At 37.8% G+C, this 17,259-nt stretch overlaps 1 protein-coding gene across 1 annotated transcript in view; it reads right to left on the bottom strand.

The window, feature by feature from the left end:
- LOC136030494 (piwi-like protein Siwi) overlaps positions 1-10,554 on the bottom strand; it is a 71,944-nt gene extending 61,390 nt beyond the window's left edge. The window contains exon 1 of the mRNA XM_065709517.1: positions 10,330-10,554. The gene's annotated coding sequence lies outside the window, so the exon portion shown is untranslated. The remainder of the gene's footprint in view (positions 1-10,329) is intronic.
- Between the last annotated feature and the right edge of the window lie 6,705 nt (positions 10,555-17,259).

Raw genomic sequence — 17,259 nt, 5'->3', positions numbered from 1 at the left:
GGGACAATGTCTAAAATTTGTCCCTATTGCAAGGCCTTGAAATTTAATGGAGAAACAATGGGAATGTGCTGCGCCTCAGTAAAAGTTAAACTTCCTCAACTGGCTGCACCACCAGAGCCATTGAAGACTTTATGACGTTACAGACTGGGACACCAGGACACAAATGACGACCAGGACACCGGGACACAAGGAATATAAATGACGACTGGAACACTCAAAGAGAAATAACAGACTGGAACACCGGGACACAAATGACGACCAAGACACAGGGACTATAAATGACGACCGGGACATTCAAAGAGAAATTACAGACCAAGACACCAGGACACAGGGAATATAAATGACGACTGGGACACAGGGACACAGCTACAACGGGAACGCCGGAAGGGCACAGGGGGGATAAATAAATGACGACAGGGACGCAGGGAATATTCGATTAGCAATCGACATCAACAAAGCTCAAGTGCAATTATTAGAAAAATGCAGTATAGATCTGAATACGGATTGTTTTCCCATGGACAATCATATGTTGCAGGTTCAAGAGTCAGTAAACCTGACGATCTATGTATATGCACAGACAATGGGACAGCAAAGAATGTTGTATATTCGCAAGTTTTACTTAGTTAAAAACATATATATTCTATATGGTCTATTTCTAACAAAATCAATGATTATATTTTCAAGTGATGCCATTTTTCAAATGAAGACCAAAATAGATTTCTCTAGTGATAATCACTAAGTTAAAAAAAATGCTCAAATTAATAAGTAGCCTGAGTTATGTGAGCTAAGTGAAAGTATAATTTAAGCTAAGTAAATGTAGCATATTTTCCATAGCAATGTGAACAAGACAAAAAGAGCAATTTTTTGTCTTGTTCACAGATACAATTTTGCTTCTTTTTTGTTCAAGCGTTTGATCAATATTTGATATATTTTGATTGTAAGCGTTATCATTTGTATTTTCTTTATATTTATATTGTAGGGAAATTAATTTTTTGAGGGAAATAAAGAAAATAAATAACAAATAAATGACGTCAAAAATAGGTTGCCAATGGTTGTGTATTCTATACAAAGGTTATTCAACTGATACCCAAGCTAATTCAGTTGCCACTGTGGATTATGTAACCAAAATTGTCACGAACGCAATTTCGTGCTTACAAATGAGTCCATCCCAGCCAACAAACACATTATCTGAATGACTGAACAGCAACATAGAAGCAATTGAATGTTCATCTCTTCTACCAATTTAAAAAAAAAAAATAAACCTAAGTATGACCCTGAGTCATGCAGACCTATAATGATTACTCCTGTGCTAGGAAAAGTAATGGAGGAAATAATTTACCATCGTCTCCTATGGTTTGTAAGGAAGAAGAATATGATACCTCATACTCAGACTAGCTTCAAAAAACACCACTCCTCAACAGATGCTTTCATATTGTTAACAAATGCAAAAAAATTAATCCTTATATAAAAAAAAAGAATGTCCTAATTGCTACATTCCAAGACTTTGAAGGGGCATATGAAAATGTTAACCCCTAGAAGAACAAATTAAGGTTAATTTGCAAATTATAATTACAAATTAAGGTTAAAAATTCCACATTTTTGTAGATAGGAGCTTAAAACTTCTACGCTAGGGTTCTCTGATACGCTGAATCTGATGGTGTGATTTTCGTTAAGATTATATGACTTTTAGGGGTTGTTTCTCCCTATTTTTTAAAATAAGGTAAATTTTTTCAGGCTCGTAACTTTTGATGGGTAAGACTAAACTTGATGAAACTTATATATTTAAAATCAGCATTAAAATGCGATTCTTTTGATGTAGTTATTGATATCAAAATTCCATTTTTTTAAGTTTTGGTTACTATTGAGCCGGGTTGCTCCTTACTACAGTTTGTTACCACAAACTGTTTGACAAGAGCTAAGAGCTCATATGGTACGAGTTCTGGGAAAAATCAATCAATTAATTGCTTTAAAAGGAAAATCAGAGGCTTAATGCCGGTCAGGATTTAAAATAAGAGCTCTGAATCACAATGTCCTTCTAAATATCAAATTCATTAAGATCCGATCACCCACTCACAAGTTAAAAATACCTCAATTTTTCCTCTCCCTTCAGCCCCCCCCCCAGATGGTCGAATCAGGGAAAACGACTTTTTCAGGTCAATTTGTGCAACTTCCTGACACGCCTACCAATTTTCATTGTCCTAGCACGTCCAGAAGCACCAAACTCACCAAAGCACTGAACAACAATTTCTAATTTAATCTGGTCTAGTTCCTGATACACAAGCCAAATTTCGTTGTCCTAGCTTACTTGGAAATGCCTAAAGTTGCGGAACCAGGACAGACAGACAGAATGACAGAATTTGTGATTGCTGTATGTCACTTGGTAGATACCAAGTGCCATAATGACAAAAAATAGGTTGCCAATGGTTATATATCCAATGTAAAACTAACCCAACAGATACTCAAGCTAATCCAGTGGCTGCTCATGTGGACAATGTAAGTAAGTAGTAGTAGTAAGTAAGATAACACTAGACCCATAAGGTCCAAACCTGCAGTGCTGATCTCCTTTCCATGGCCTTTCAGCCAGAAAGTACATGTGAACAATGAAGACAAGTTTTCAAAAACCCAATCCTGGCCTTACAAACAAGTTTATTCAAGCCATTGGGTACATTACCCAAGATAATAAGTAGCTAAATTGAAGCAACTTAAGTTGAAACCACTGAAATTGCAGTGCAGTCAAAGTGCAACCTAACTGAAACAAAACAAATTGCTTATGATTCTAAAAAGTCAGATACTAACACTCTTAAGAATGATAATCAGCCACAAAGTGCAACCAAATTCAGAAAACTAGTGTGCAACAAAACGAACAGAGAGCAATGGAAAAATAACCTAGTTGCATACAATATTCCTTTGACCATGAATGACAACATACATTTGAAATTATTTAGAGTGTGGCCTGCCATCTGCTCCTATCTCTAATGCAAAATGTCTACCTACCATGCTTCCTATTGCCAGCAAATCAGTTCAAAGACCTCTCCCTCCACTTTTTACTGTACTTACAGTCCTGATCAAACATGTCTTCAAGACAACATCCCACTTGAAGTTAGAGATCTGTTTCTACAGATCTCTAAGGCACTTTGTTGAAGAATTGAAAGCCAAAGCAACCACTTTGGATTAAGACCTTGCTATGGCCAAATGACCAATGGCTAAACTGTAGATTCTACCCATGCAAAACATAATGAACAAGGACAAGGCACCAAAAACTACTCACAAGCAAGTCTAGACTTTTGTATTATATAAATCAACATAAAACATATGAACAAAATGAATGAAGTCATGTGTTGAATTCATAGTAAGAACATGATCTGGTTGTACAAACTAAAATATTCCCTATGAATAAAAGGAGCAGATTAGAAGATGTGCGCATTCAAATGCCCAGTTACAAGATCACCTCTAACTTCTCATAAAACAAGAGCTCATATGGCACTTATGTGTTAAAAATACCTCATTTTTCCTGTTCCTTCAACCCCCCTGGATAGACAAATCAAGTCAATTTGTGCAGGTCTCTGACATGCCTACCAATTTTTATCAGCCTAGCATGTCCAGAAGCACAACTCACCAAAGCACTGGACCCCCCACCCCCCAGAACCCCCAAAGAGAGCGGATCCAGCCCGGTTACGTCAATTACATATCTATGACATTTGCTTATTCTACCCACCAAGTTTCATCCCAATCTCTCCACTCTAAGCATTTCCCAAGATTTTCTGTTTCCCCCTCCAACCCCCCCCCCCCCATGTAACCAGATCTGGTCTGGATATAAAATAAGAGCTCTGAGACATGAATTCCTTTTAAATATCAGGTTTCATTAAGACCTGGTCACCCATTTGTAAGAAAAATACCTTAATTATTCTAATTTTTCCAAATTGACACCAACACCCCAACTCCCCCAAAGAGATCAGATTCAGTCCGGTTATGTCAATCGTGTATCTAGGACCAGTGCTTATTTATCCAACCAAGTTTCATCACGATCTCTCCACTCTAAGCATTTTCTAAGATTTCCAGTTTCCCCCTACCACTCCCTCCAATATCACCAGATATAGTTGGATTTAAAATAAAGGCTGAGACACAAGGTCCTTCTAAATATCAAATTTCATTAAGATCTGATCACCCATTTGTAAGTTAAAAATACCTCTTTTTTCAATTTTTCTTCTTGCCTTAGCCCCCTAGATGGTCAAATTGGGGAAACAGCTGTTATGCAGTCAATTTGTCCAGGTCCCCGACATGCCTACAAATTTGCATTGTCCTAGCACGTCCAGAAGCACCAAAATTGCCAGAGCACTGGAAATCCCCTCCCCCCAACAGAGCAGATCCAGTCCAATTATGTCAATATTGTATCTAGAAATTGTACTTATTCTTCCCACCAAGTTTCATCCTGATCTCTCCACTCTTAAGTGTTTTCCAAGATTTGGTTTTCCCCCTTCCACCCCCCTATGTCCCCAGATCCAATTCAAATTGAAAACAGAGCATCTGAGACACAAGATCTTTCTGATATATCAAGTTTCATTAAGATCTGACCACCTACTCTTACAATACCTCAATTTTCATGATTTCCAAGATTTCCAGTTTCCTCCTCAACTCCCCCACATGTCACCGAATATGGTTCGGATTTTAAATAAGAGCTCTGAACTACAAGACCCTTCAAGATATTAAGTTTCATTAAGATCTGATCACCTGTTTGTTAGTTAAAAATATCTCATTTTTTCCAAATTACCCCCTCTAACTCCCACAAAGAGTCAATCCAGTCTGGTTATTTCAATCAAGTATCTAGGACTTGTGCTTAGTCTTCCAACCAAGTATCATCAGAATCTCTCCACTTGAAGCATTTTCCAAGATTTATAGTTTCTTCCTCCAATCCCCCCAATGTCACCAGATCCAGTCAGGATTTAAAATAAGAGCTCTGAGACCCAAGGTCCTTCCAAAATCAAATTTCGTTAGGATCCAATCACCCATTCCTAAATTTAAATTACCTCATTTTTCTGAATTACCAAATTAGGTCCTTCCCCCTCCCCCCAACTCTTACTAAGAGATCAGATCCAATTGATTATTTCAATCATGTATGTAGGACTTGTTCTTATTCTTCCTGTGAAGTTTCATCCTGATCTGTCTACTCTAAGCATTTTCCAAAATTTCCAGACCCCCCCCAATGACACTGGATCTGGTTGGGATTTAAAATAAGATGTCTGAGTTACAAGATCTTTCTAAATATCAAATTTAATTAAAATCCAATCACTTGTTCATACATTAAAAATACCTCATTTCCTTCTATTTTTTCGAAATTAACCCCCCCCCTACTCCTCCAAAGAGAATGGATTTGCTCTGGTTATATCAATCATGTATCTAGGACTTGTGCTTATTTTTCCAACCAAGTTTCATCCTGATCCCTCCATTGCTGTAAGTATTTTCCAAGATTTCAGGTCCCCCTCACCAACTCCCCCCAATCTCACCAGATCTGCTCAAAATTTAAAATAATAGCTTTGAGACACAATATCCTTCTAAATATGAAATTTTATTAAAATCTGATCACTCATTCATAAATACCTCATTTTTTTCTAATTTTCCTAAATTAACCATACCCCCACTCCCCCCAGATGGTTGAATTGGGGAAACAACTATTTCTAATTTAATCTGGCCTGGTCCCTGATACACCTTCCAAATTTCATTCTCCTAGCTTATCTGGATGTGCCCAAACTAGCAAAACCTGGACAGACAGACTGACAGAAATTGCAATTGCTATGTCACTTGGTAAATACCAACTGCCATTAAAATGGAGGCATGGAGACCTAGCTAACATAAAACCTGAATATACAGTGCAGGAAATGAATATAGAATATAGCTTGCCATCCTGAAGGGATCACTGTTTGAAATAGCAGACCAATAACCAGCCAGGATTAGATAACAGGGTAAGTTCAAATTACATTCAAGTACGTCAAGATAAGCTTATTCATCACAAAATAATCAACAATATTTAACAATTGTTGCTACTGCACATCCCACTTGAACAGAAACAAATTAAGATGCTCATTAGCATATTGCATGAAAAGGTCAAGTGACTAAAAAGTAGCTAAACTAGAGGTAAATGTTTGATTTAATTTCAAGTGCTCTAAAGTGTGTTTTACTGCATAAAGCAAGATTCTGATGATTGCATATTGTTTCTTATTCATTATTTGAGAAGTGAATCATTTTTTTAGCTTTCTAAAATCCCCCACCGACAAGACTAAAAATGCATTGGGCTTGCCTACAGGTAAAACTACCTATAGAGTGAAGCATATTAGTCCATGAGCCCTGCAGGCAGCAGGGCAAGGTCTGCATTCTAGGCCTATATTTATTCAAGTGATAAAACTAAAGGGTAAAATTCAAGTTGAGTGAATTCTTGCTATCTCAGAAATGGGTTAGGGTAGGAAAATGAAGCTTTCAGGGATGGGTCTAAAGGCTAAAGTATATTTTGGGAAGGTATTTTTAAGTACATACCTCCACTCCTTTCTCCCTCTAGAGCCCTGAAATTCACCTACATGACAGGTCTATACCTATTGCATTTTTGACAAAACAGCATTTTACCTTAATTTTCAGTTACCAGTTGCTTTTTTTCTGAAATTCTGAGCCATATCAATGTTTTTTTTTTCAAAATTTACAAAATGTGGCCTATTTGCATATCATTAAAACCTAATAAATTGGGGTTGAGCAAAGTTGTGAACCTGAAAATAATTTTGTTGCACTTCATTCAAGTAGAAGATCTATTTTGCAAGGTTTCACTTTTATAACACACATATTTTTGAAGGTCATCAAAGGTCAGGGCACTCTAGAGGGAGAAGGAGTGGAGTTAGGTACTTCAAATTACCTTCCTGGGACATACTTTAGCCTGTAGACCAATCCCTGTAAGTTCCATTTTCCTAACCTAACCCCTTTCTGAGATAGCAAGAAGTCACAACTAGAATTTTACCCAAAAAACCTCAAACAAGGTTTATCAAATATTTATAAAATACAGACTTTGCCCTGCTGGACACAGGGCTCATGGACTTTAATCCTTTGCTCTATATGTAGGCTAATGTTATCTGTAAGCAAGCCCACTTTATGCATTTGTAGTTTTTCCCATGGAGAAGGAGGGTCAACCAGATATAGATGCACTTCTAGAATTCACTTCTAAGTGCTCTAAACTGGAAAATATGCCGCTTTGTAGCAGTTTCTAGTTTAGAGCGCTTGGAACAAACCTAAACATTACCAAATGAGAATTTTGCCCAAATGAGCTGTTATTGTTAACCTGCTGCATCTATGGTAAAAAACAAGAGCTAAGAGCTCATATGGCACTTGTGACGAGGTCGGAAGAGCCGAGAGCTCATATGGTACGAGGTCGGAAGAGCCAAGAGCTCATTTGGACGAGGTCGGAAGAGCCAAGAGCCAAGAGCTCATTTGGCACTTGTGAGAAGGTCAGAACCTAAAGTTAAACTTTATAGCACAAGATCCTTCTAAATATCAAATTTCATTAAGATCTGGTCACCCTTTCGTAAGTTACAAATACCTCAATTTTCAAAATTACCTCCCCCCTCCCAATTCCACCAAAGAGAGCAGATCCGGTCCAGTTATGTCAGTCACGTATCTTAGACAGGTTTCTATTCTTCCCATCCAGTTTCATCCTGATCTCACCGCTTTAAGTATTTTCTAAGATTTCCGGTCCCCCCAACTGCCCCCCCCCCAATTACGTTTGATCCGGTTGAGATTTAAAATAAGATATCAGAGTTACGAGGTCCTTCTAAATATGAAGTTTCATGAAGATCCGATCACTCCTTCGTAAGTTAAAAATACGTTATTTTTCTTATTTTTCAGAATTACCCCCCCCCCCCCGCAATTGAGCGGATCCGTTCCAATTATGTAAATTACGTATGCAAGACTTTTGCTTATTTTTCCAACCAAGTTTCATCCCAATCCTTCCAATCTAAGGGTTTCCCATCATTTTAGGTCTCCCCACCCCAAACTTCCCCCAATGTCACCAGATCCGGTCAGGATTTAAAATAAGAGCTTTGAGCCACGATATCCTTCTAAAAATCAAATTTCATGGAGATCCAATCACCCATTCGTAAGTTAAAAATACCTCATTTTTTCTAATTTTTCAGAATTAACCCCCCCCCCCCCAACTACCCAAAAGAGAGCGGATCCGTTCCGTTTATGTCAATCATCTATCTAGGACTTGTGTTTATTTTTCCCACCATGTTTCATCCCGATCCCTCCACTCTAAGTGTTTTCCAAGTTTTAGGTTTCCCCCTCCCAACTCCCCGCCCCCATCACCAGATCCGGTCGGGATTTAAAATAAGAGCTCTAAGACACGATATCCTTCTAAACATCAAATTTCATTGAGATCCGATCACCCGTTCGTAAGTTGAAAATACCTCATTTTTCTAATTTTTAAGACTTACTCCCCCCCTCCCAACTACCCCAAAGAGAGCAAATAAGTTCCGATTATGTCAATCATGTATCTGGGACTTGCGCTTATTTTTCCCATCAAGTTTCATCCCGATCCCTCTACTCTAAGTGTTTTCCAAGATTTTAGGTTTCCCCCCTCCAACTCCCCCCAATGTCATCAGACCCAGTCGGGATTTAAAATAAGAGCTCTGAGACACAATATCATTCCAAACATCAAATTTCATTAAGATTCAATCACCCGCTCATAAGTTAAAAATACTTCATTTTTTCTATTTTTCCGAATTAACCGGCCCCTTCTCCCCCCCCCCCCCCCCAGATGGTCAAATCGGGAAAACGACTATTTCTAATTTAATCTGGTCCGGTCCCTGATACGCTTGCCAAATTTCATCGTCCTAGCTTACCTGGAAGTGCCTAAAGTAGCAAAACCGGGACTTTAGGTTTTCCCCCTCCAACTCCCGCCAATGTCATCAGATCCGGTCGGGATTAAAAATAAGAGCTCTAAGACACAATATCATTCCAAACATGAAATTTCATTAAGATCCAAATACCCGCTGATAAGTTAAAAATACTTCATTTTTTCTATTTTTTGCGAATTAACCGGGCCCCCACTCCCCCCCAGATGGTCAAATCGGGAAAACGACTATTTCTAATTTAATCTGGTCCGGTCCCTGATACGCTTGCCAAATTTCATCGTCCTAGCTTACCTGGAAGTGCCTAAAGTAGCAAAACCGGGACCGACAGACAGACCGACAGACAGACCGACAGACAGACCGACAGACAGACCGACAGACCGACAGAATTGGCGACTGCTATATGTCACTTGGTTAATACCAAGTGCCATAAAAACTCAAAAATCTGAAAAACAGTAAGAATGGTAGTTCTGACAGCATTTATCCCTGATTGCTAAAATAAGCTGCAGTCAATGCTCCTATTACCTGAACAATTGTTTTGGGGTCATGAAACTATTGTTAATAGATGCATTTTGACTTTTGGAACATCTTTTCTCTCTTGCAAAATAACTGCAAACTCACTGTTGTGGAGTTATTATATATTTGCACATTAGGGGGGGGGGTAAAGCATAGCATATATTAAATACAGCAATGGTTAGTTTACATACTTATTATATGCTATGCTTTACCCCCACCCCCCTGATGTACAAACATATAGTCCAAATTTGTTTCTAAACTATTACAAATTTGTGATTTCAAATAGGCTATCCAATCAACAAAAACGGAAATGATTGCAATTCTATAGCCTATGTGTAAATAGGCTACATGACATTTGGGCTGGAATAACTCCATAACAGTGAGTTTGTGGTAGTTTTGCAAGAGAGAAAAGATGTTCCAAAAGTCAAAATGCATCTATTAACAAGTTTCATGACCCTAAACAATTATTCAGGCAATAGGAACATTGACCTAAGCTGCAAGTGAAATTGTCCCTACACTGACTATAGGCCTACTTGTCAAAAATTCCCTTGATCATAAGAAAGTCCCCTCCCAATGGAAACTTTACCATGGAATGTAGCCTAATGCTAGCCTAACAAGGCTCTTATTCTTCAGCACATTTCCTTTAGATGCAGTCAATCACAAGAAACTAACAATAGGACCACCAAAGGTCTATCTTATAGATATGATAACACATTCATGTGTACCTGCCTCAATTTCAGGATTGAGAAACAAGCCCTGGGCATAAACTCAAATTGGAAAACAACTTAACCAAGCCAAAAAAATAATAGGCTTAGCCTATATGGGATTCAGTTGGCTAGGCCTTGGAAGGCTAGCTAAAAATCACTAAACTATGATGGAGCAGGCCGAAGGTATATAAATAAGTAGTTTCAAAGACAATAGAAGAAAACCAAACCTTTTTATCCTAGCTAAATTCAAATATTTTAAACTTTCACTGCTTCAACATCCGAATCACATGTACAAATAAAAATGGAAGTGTTTAGAAAGATAAATTAATTTTATTTTCTTAGGCTGAAATAATTTATCTTGAGTGCAGGGCAAACAGTATTACAAATGACATTTCATGATGTTCATTAGAAAAAGGCATTTTCTTTACGAGCAAAAAGGAGTTTAATAAAAAACTATTTAAGAGACGGCTGAAGAATGACATCTCGTGTTGAAAAACAGGTTTTTACCAGTTTGGCGTAGCAACAATTGTGGCAAAGTGAACCATAATACATTTTTACACTTTTTTTCTTGGTGAAATCAGTGGCGGATCCAAGATTTTCTTTAGGGGGGCGCATAACTGTTTGCTATGATAAACTTAAGAAATTCCTGCAATTTAAAGAGAACCTCGTCAACTATGTGTCGTAGATAGGTAGCGGAAATGGTTCTAAATTTAATCCAAAAATCTGGTGAGGGTTAAAGTTTTAACAAATCTGTTGAAATTAAAATGGTATAAAAATATTTATACAAAAATAGAAAGTTTTTGCCTTTGCACTTATGACCACTATAGCGAGTGAGGTAAGCTTTTTATTGTAAAAAAAGATGGTCTTGAATCATCTTTTTGGGTCATGTAATCTTTGTGACAATTTGTATAGGTCAAACAATTCAGCATGTCGCCTAATATTGTTGTATCACTTAGTAACTATGACAGCAATCAAACAGTTCGTGGTAACGAATTGTAGTAAGGAGCGACCCGGCTCAATAGTAACCAAAATTCTAAAAAATGGAATTTTGATATCAATAGCTACAACAATAGAATCGCATTTTAATGCTGATTTTAAATATATAAGTTTAATCAAGTTTAGTCTAACCCATCAACAGTTACGAGCCTGAGAAAAATTGCGTTATTTTAGAAAGTAGAGGGAAACAACCCTAAAAGTCATAGAAGCTTAACGAAAATCACACCATCAGATTCAGCGCATCAGAGAACCCTACTGTAGAAGTTTCAAGCTCCTATCTACAAAAATGTAGAATTTTGTATTTTTTGCCAGAAGGTAGATCAGGGATGCGTGTTTTATTTGTTGTTTTTTTTTATTTTGTCTTTTTTTCCCAGGGGTGTTCGTATCGACCCAGTTGTCCTAGAATGTTGCGAGAGGGCTCATTCTAACGGAAATGAAAAGTTCTAGTTCCCTTTTTAAGTGACCAAAAAAATTGAAGGGCACCTAGGCCCCCTACCACGCTAATTCTTTTCCCAAAGTAAACGGATCAAAATTCTGAGATAGCCATTTTATTCAGCGTAGTCGAAAAACCTCATAACTATGACTTTGGGGACGACTTACTCCCCCACAGTCCCCATGGGAGGGGCTAAAAGTTACAAACTTTGACGAGTGCTTACATATAGTAATGGTTATTGGGAAGTGTACAGGCGTTTTCAGGGTTTTTTTTTGGTTGGGGAGGGATTGGGAAGAGTGGGATATGCTGAGGGAACTTTCCATCGAGGAATTTGTCATGAGGGAAGAAAATTTCCATGAAGGGAGCACGGGATTTACTAACATTATTAAAAAAAAAGCAATGAAAAAATCAATATGAAAAAGTTTTTTTCAGCTGGAAGTAAGGAGCAGCATTAAAACGTAAAACTAGCAGAAATTATTACCCATATGAGGGGCTCAACACCTCCTAATACCGCGCTCTTTACGCTAAAGTATTTTTAGGAATTTCAACTATTTATTCTACGGTTTTTGTGATTCAGGGGTCATTGTTAATGAATTGGGACAAAATTTAAGCTTTAGTGTAAAGAGCGAGGTACTGACGAGGGGGCGAACCCCCTCATATATGTAACAAAAACACGAGAATACAAAAGTTCTTTACGTAAGCTAATTTATAAGTTATGTATATCTTTTACTAATAAAAATATTCGTAAAAAATTAAAAGTTCTAGTTGCCTTTTTAATTACCAAAAATCGGAGGGTAATTAGGGTTCCTCCCCCGCTCTTTTTTTCTTAAAATCATTTGATCAAAATTACGAGAAAGCCATTGAGCCAAAAAAATGAATATGTAAATTTCGTTCTAATTATTCCTCTGCGGAGAGCCAAAATCAAAACATGGATTGATTCAAAAACCTTCAGAAATTAAATAGGAAAAACAAGTTTTTTCAACTGAAAGTAAGGAGCGACATTAAAACTTAAAACGAACAGAAATTACTTCGTACATGAAAGGGGCTGCTTCCTCATAAACGCCCCGCTCTTTACGCTAAAGTTGTTTACTGTTTTAAAAAGAAGAGTTGAGAGAAAGAGTCGAACTTTAGCGTAAAGAGCGGGGCTTTTATGAGGAAGCAGCCCCTTTCATATGTGAAGTAATTTCTGTTCGTTTTAAGTTTTATTGTTGCTCTTTACTTTCAGTTAAAAAAACTTGTTTTTTTTTTATTTAATCCAAAAGAAAAAGTGCTATCAAATTATAACTCAAGACCCGGTTTATCAAAGGTCACGTCTAAAATCAATGTGAATGACCCTGCTGATACTCAGCATCACGTTTTTACTTTGCAATGGCATTGGGAGAATCCAAATAACTTCACAAAAGCGTGCCTTGTTAATAGATTAATAAAAAAACAAGTTTTTTTTAAATGAAAGTAAGGAGTGATATTAAACCTTAAAACGAACAGAAATTACTCCGTATACGAAAGGGGCTTTCCCTCCTCAACGCCTCGCTCTTTACGCTAAAGTTTGACTCTTTCTCTTAACATTAGCTTAAAGAGCGGGGCATTGAGGAGGGAAAGCCCCTTTCATATACGGAGCAATTTCTGTTCGTTTTAAGTTTTAATGTCGCTGCTTACTTTCACTTAAAAAAACTAGTTTTTTTATTTAATGAAGAGTAGGAAACGAGGATGATACGCTGATATAGATACGACTTGTATTTGTAAAAGATATATTAAACATCAAATACTAGTTCTTTGAGGGATGTAACAAGAAAAACAGAACGAAGAGATAGAAATGCATAATAGACATTTAAAACGAGTGTTTTAAGCAAAGACAAGAAAGCATTAACTAATCAATGTTTCTTTTTAAAATTAAAAAAAAACTAGTTTTTTTAACTGAAAGTAAGGAGCGACGTTAAAACTTAAAACGAAAAGAAATTACTCCGTATATGAAATGGGTTGTCCCCTCCTCAACGCCTCGCTCTTTACACTCAAGTTTTTAATTGTTTTAAAAAGTAGAATTGGGGCAAAGAGTCAAACTTTAGCGTAAAGAGCGAGGGATTGCGGAGGGGACAACCCATTTCATATACGGAGTAATTTCTGTTCATTTTAAGTTTTAATATCGCTCCTTTCTTTCAGTTAAAAAAACAGTTTTTTTAATTTAATTTCTGAACGTTTTTGAATAAACGCATGTTTGATTTTGGCTCTCCGCACATAAATTATTAAAATGAAAATTTGCATATTAATTATTTTTTTGGCTAAATAGCTTTCTCTTAGTTTTGATCAGACATTTTTGAGAAATAAGGGGTGGGGAAGAAGGCCTAGTTGTCCTCCAATTTTCCGGTTACTTAAAAAGGCAACTAGAAGTTTTAATTTTTAACGAACGTTTTTATTAGTAAATAAAATACGTAACTTAAGAATTAACTTAAGTAACAAACTTTTATACTCTTATATTTTTATTATGTATATGAGGGGGTTTGTACCCTCGTTAATACCTCGTTCTTTACACTAAATCTTAAGTTTCGTCCCAATTCTTTAAGAATGACCCCTGAATTAGAAAGGCCGTAGAATAACTAGTTGAAATTACTAAAAATACTTTAGCATAAAGAGTGAGGTATTTATCTCCTCCTAAACCCCTCGCTCTTTATGCTCAAGTATTTTTAGAACCCCTTATATGCGTAATAATCTCTGTTCGTTTTAAGTTTTAATGCTACTCCTTACTTTCAATTGAAAAAACTTTTTCATTTTTATTTTTTCAATGTTTTTTTTTATAGTAATACTAGAAAATCCTGCGTCCATTTCATCTAATTTCTCTTCCCCCATGACATATTCATCCGAGGAAAGATCCTACCACAGAGCCCCCTCCCCTCAACCCCACCCCCCAAACCAAAAAAAATTCCCCTGAAAACGTCTGTACACTTCCCAATAACCATTACTGTATGTAAACAATGGTCAAAGTTTGTAACTTGCAGCCCCTCCCCCAGGGACTGTGGGGGAGCAAGTCATCCCCAAAGACATAGTTATTTTGGTTTTCAACTATGAGGAACAAAATGGCTATCTCAAAATTTTGATCCGTTGACTTTTGGAAAAAATGAGCGTGGGAGGGGGCCTATGTGCCCTCCAATTTATTGGTCACTTAAAAAGGGCACTAGAACTTTTCATTTCCGTTAGAATGAGCCCTCTTGCGACATTCTAGGACCACTTGGTCGATACGGTGACCCCTGGGAAAAAAAAACAAATAAACACGCACCCGTGATCTATCTTCTGGCAAAAAAATACAAAATTCCACATTTTTGACAGTTCGTTACCACGAAGTGTTTGACTAGTGTTTTAATAAACAGTGTCAACTTTAACGAAATCTCAAAAATTTACTAATCAACATTTTAGTTTTCATAACAACGTAGCGTATCTTTCCAAGTTTTAAAGTTCGATATATTTCGCTTAAATTACAGAATTCACACTTTTATCAGAAAAAGTCTATTTCTCTATTCACTCTATTTTTTACACATTCGATCAATGTCTACCTCAATATTTCGCTGAATGTTTTCAATGGCTAGTTCTGTCAGTTTAAAGCTCTTTGTTAGGATTTCCTCTTCTATTCATCCAAAAATATTCGAATGAAGACCAAAATCGTTGGAAAAATCTGAGCTCTAATAAAGATGCACGTAGGGACCTGCTTCATGTTAAGTATATCAGTCGACTTACTTACTTAAGTCCCGTCCACCCTCGCGGGAAGTTTTGGGGCCGCTCCTTTTGACAGGGCATGAGCTAGGGCTCGTTACGTTGTTCTATCGTGTGCAGTTCGAGTCAACTCTAACATGCACTTTCGGTCAAAGATTTCAATCCACCTCTTGCGAGGTCTTCCTCGCGGTCGAGGTCCATCTATGGTTCCTTCGAGAGAGATTTTCGGTAAACGGTCGTGGTCCATTCTCTTGACATGCCTGAGCCATCAGAGTTGTTTTCGTTTGATTTCATTTAGGGTTGTGTCGGAAAACTTCAGCCGTCTTTGCGCCTCCTCATTGGTCACATGTTTAGAGTAGGTAATTCTTGCGATGCGGTGGAAAAATCTCATGTCGAATGCAAGCAGGTTGCACTCATTTTTGATCTTCAGGGTCCAGGTCTCACACCCATAAATTGCAATTGGCACAATCAGGCTGTTGAAAAGTTGAACCCTCAGTTGGTTCGAGAGGTTTTGGCATTTCCAGATATTTGCGAGTCTCTTCGGTGCCTTTTTTGTAGTTGATAAGAGGATGAATCCAACACTCTGTCTGTGAGTGCCATCGGTGCGTCCTGGGAGTAGGAGGGTGATTTCAGAGATAGTTTCTTCACCGATTCGGGGGATTTGTGTCTCAGATAGCCTGACCAAGTACCGCTTGTACCGATTTAGCTCTCTCCGTAGTAGGTCCATTTTTCATGGTTTGCCTAAAGTCCAGGTGTTGAGCGTTCCTATATTGAGTACAGTTTTAGTAGAGATCAGTCCCAGGGTATCCTTATACCGTCCTGGGTCGTCATAGGCCTATTATGATCGTCGGTTTCCCTGTACGCGGTAGCATGTTCAATATTATGATCGTCGGCTTCCCCGTACGCGGTAGCATGTTCAATACTACTCCCATTTGCCATCATCATCATCATCAATTTACTAGTTTCGTCAGTTTCCCCCGACGCGGTAGTAATTCTGCTTTGCTTCATAGAGCCCGTAACTTATTTCTTTAAAGGAAATATTTCGAGGCTGGTTAGGAGATGGCGGTAAGCCACTCCTTTCCGTCAACTTCCAGAGGCCGTTGTTCGCTGCTGAATCATCCGCCCTTTCGCAGTTGTCCTCCTGAAGAGGATTCTCCCACGATGATAATCTGCCATATGATACGATTTTACCCATGGTTGGGAGAAGGTTTGAAGCTGATGGGACACATCCACACGCCGGTGGGCCCAGCTCAGTCGACATCAGAGGGGCCTTCTTCCTCCTCCACTTGAATTTATGTCCCCCAGGCGAGGGTATCCCAGTTATATTTTAAGACCCCCAGGGGCTGGGTTCCCCTTTGGTCCATCACCACTGGAGGTACATTGCATATCTGCAAGGCTTTCCCCTTTCCACCACCTGGGGACGCACTGAGTAGCCTGGGGTGGGCCCCAACTAAGAAGTCAAAACACTCCTTAAAAAACAGATTATTATGTGTTTGTTACTTTTGTATTTGATAAGCATAGATTGGTGACTTAAATTCTCATGGTTTCGAGCTGTGTTAGATTTCTAATTAGCTTTTTTTAATCTTGAGATTTTCATATATTCAATTCAAACGCTTAAATATCGATACGTCTGTTGAGCACAAAAATCAAAATTTGAAATTTGACTCAGGTTTAGCATGAAGTAAGAGAATTGTCCTGTAAAAATTTTCATTTATAAAAAAATAATCGTGGAAATATAATTGGATGCCAAAGTAAGCATAAAAATTCTCAGCGGTATATATAGCAGTTTTGATCAGGTGACTTTGGGGGAAATGGGGCGTAGAAGGGAGGATAGCTGCCCTACCTTCAAAAAAAATAAAGCACGCATCCGTGATCTGGTTTCGAACCAAAAAAAAAAAAAAAAAAATCAAAATTCCAAATTATTTTTTATGTAGGATATCGAAACCTCCCTCTCAATTTATTAAAATGCCAGTACAATTTTTTACTATTATGCCGTCCTGCTGCGTCTTCCAGATCCTCGGCAATTTTA

This window comes from Artemia franciscana, chromosome 8, assembly GCF_032884065.1.
Source record: "Artemia franciscana chromosome 8, ASM3288406v1, whole genome shotgun sequence".
NCBI lineage: Eukaryota > Metazoa > Arthropoda > Branchiopoda > Anostraca > Artemiidae > Artemia > Artemia franciscana.
The sequence above is the reverse complement of the archived record's forward strand: the minus strand, read 5'-3'. Positions and strand labels throughout refer to the sequence as shown.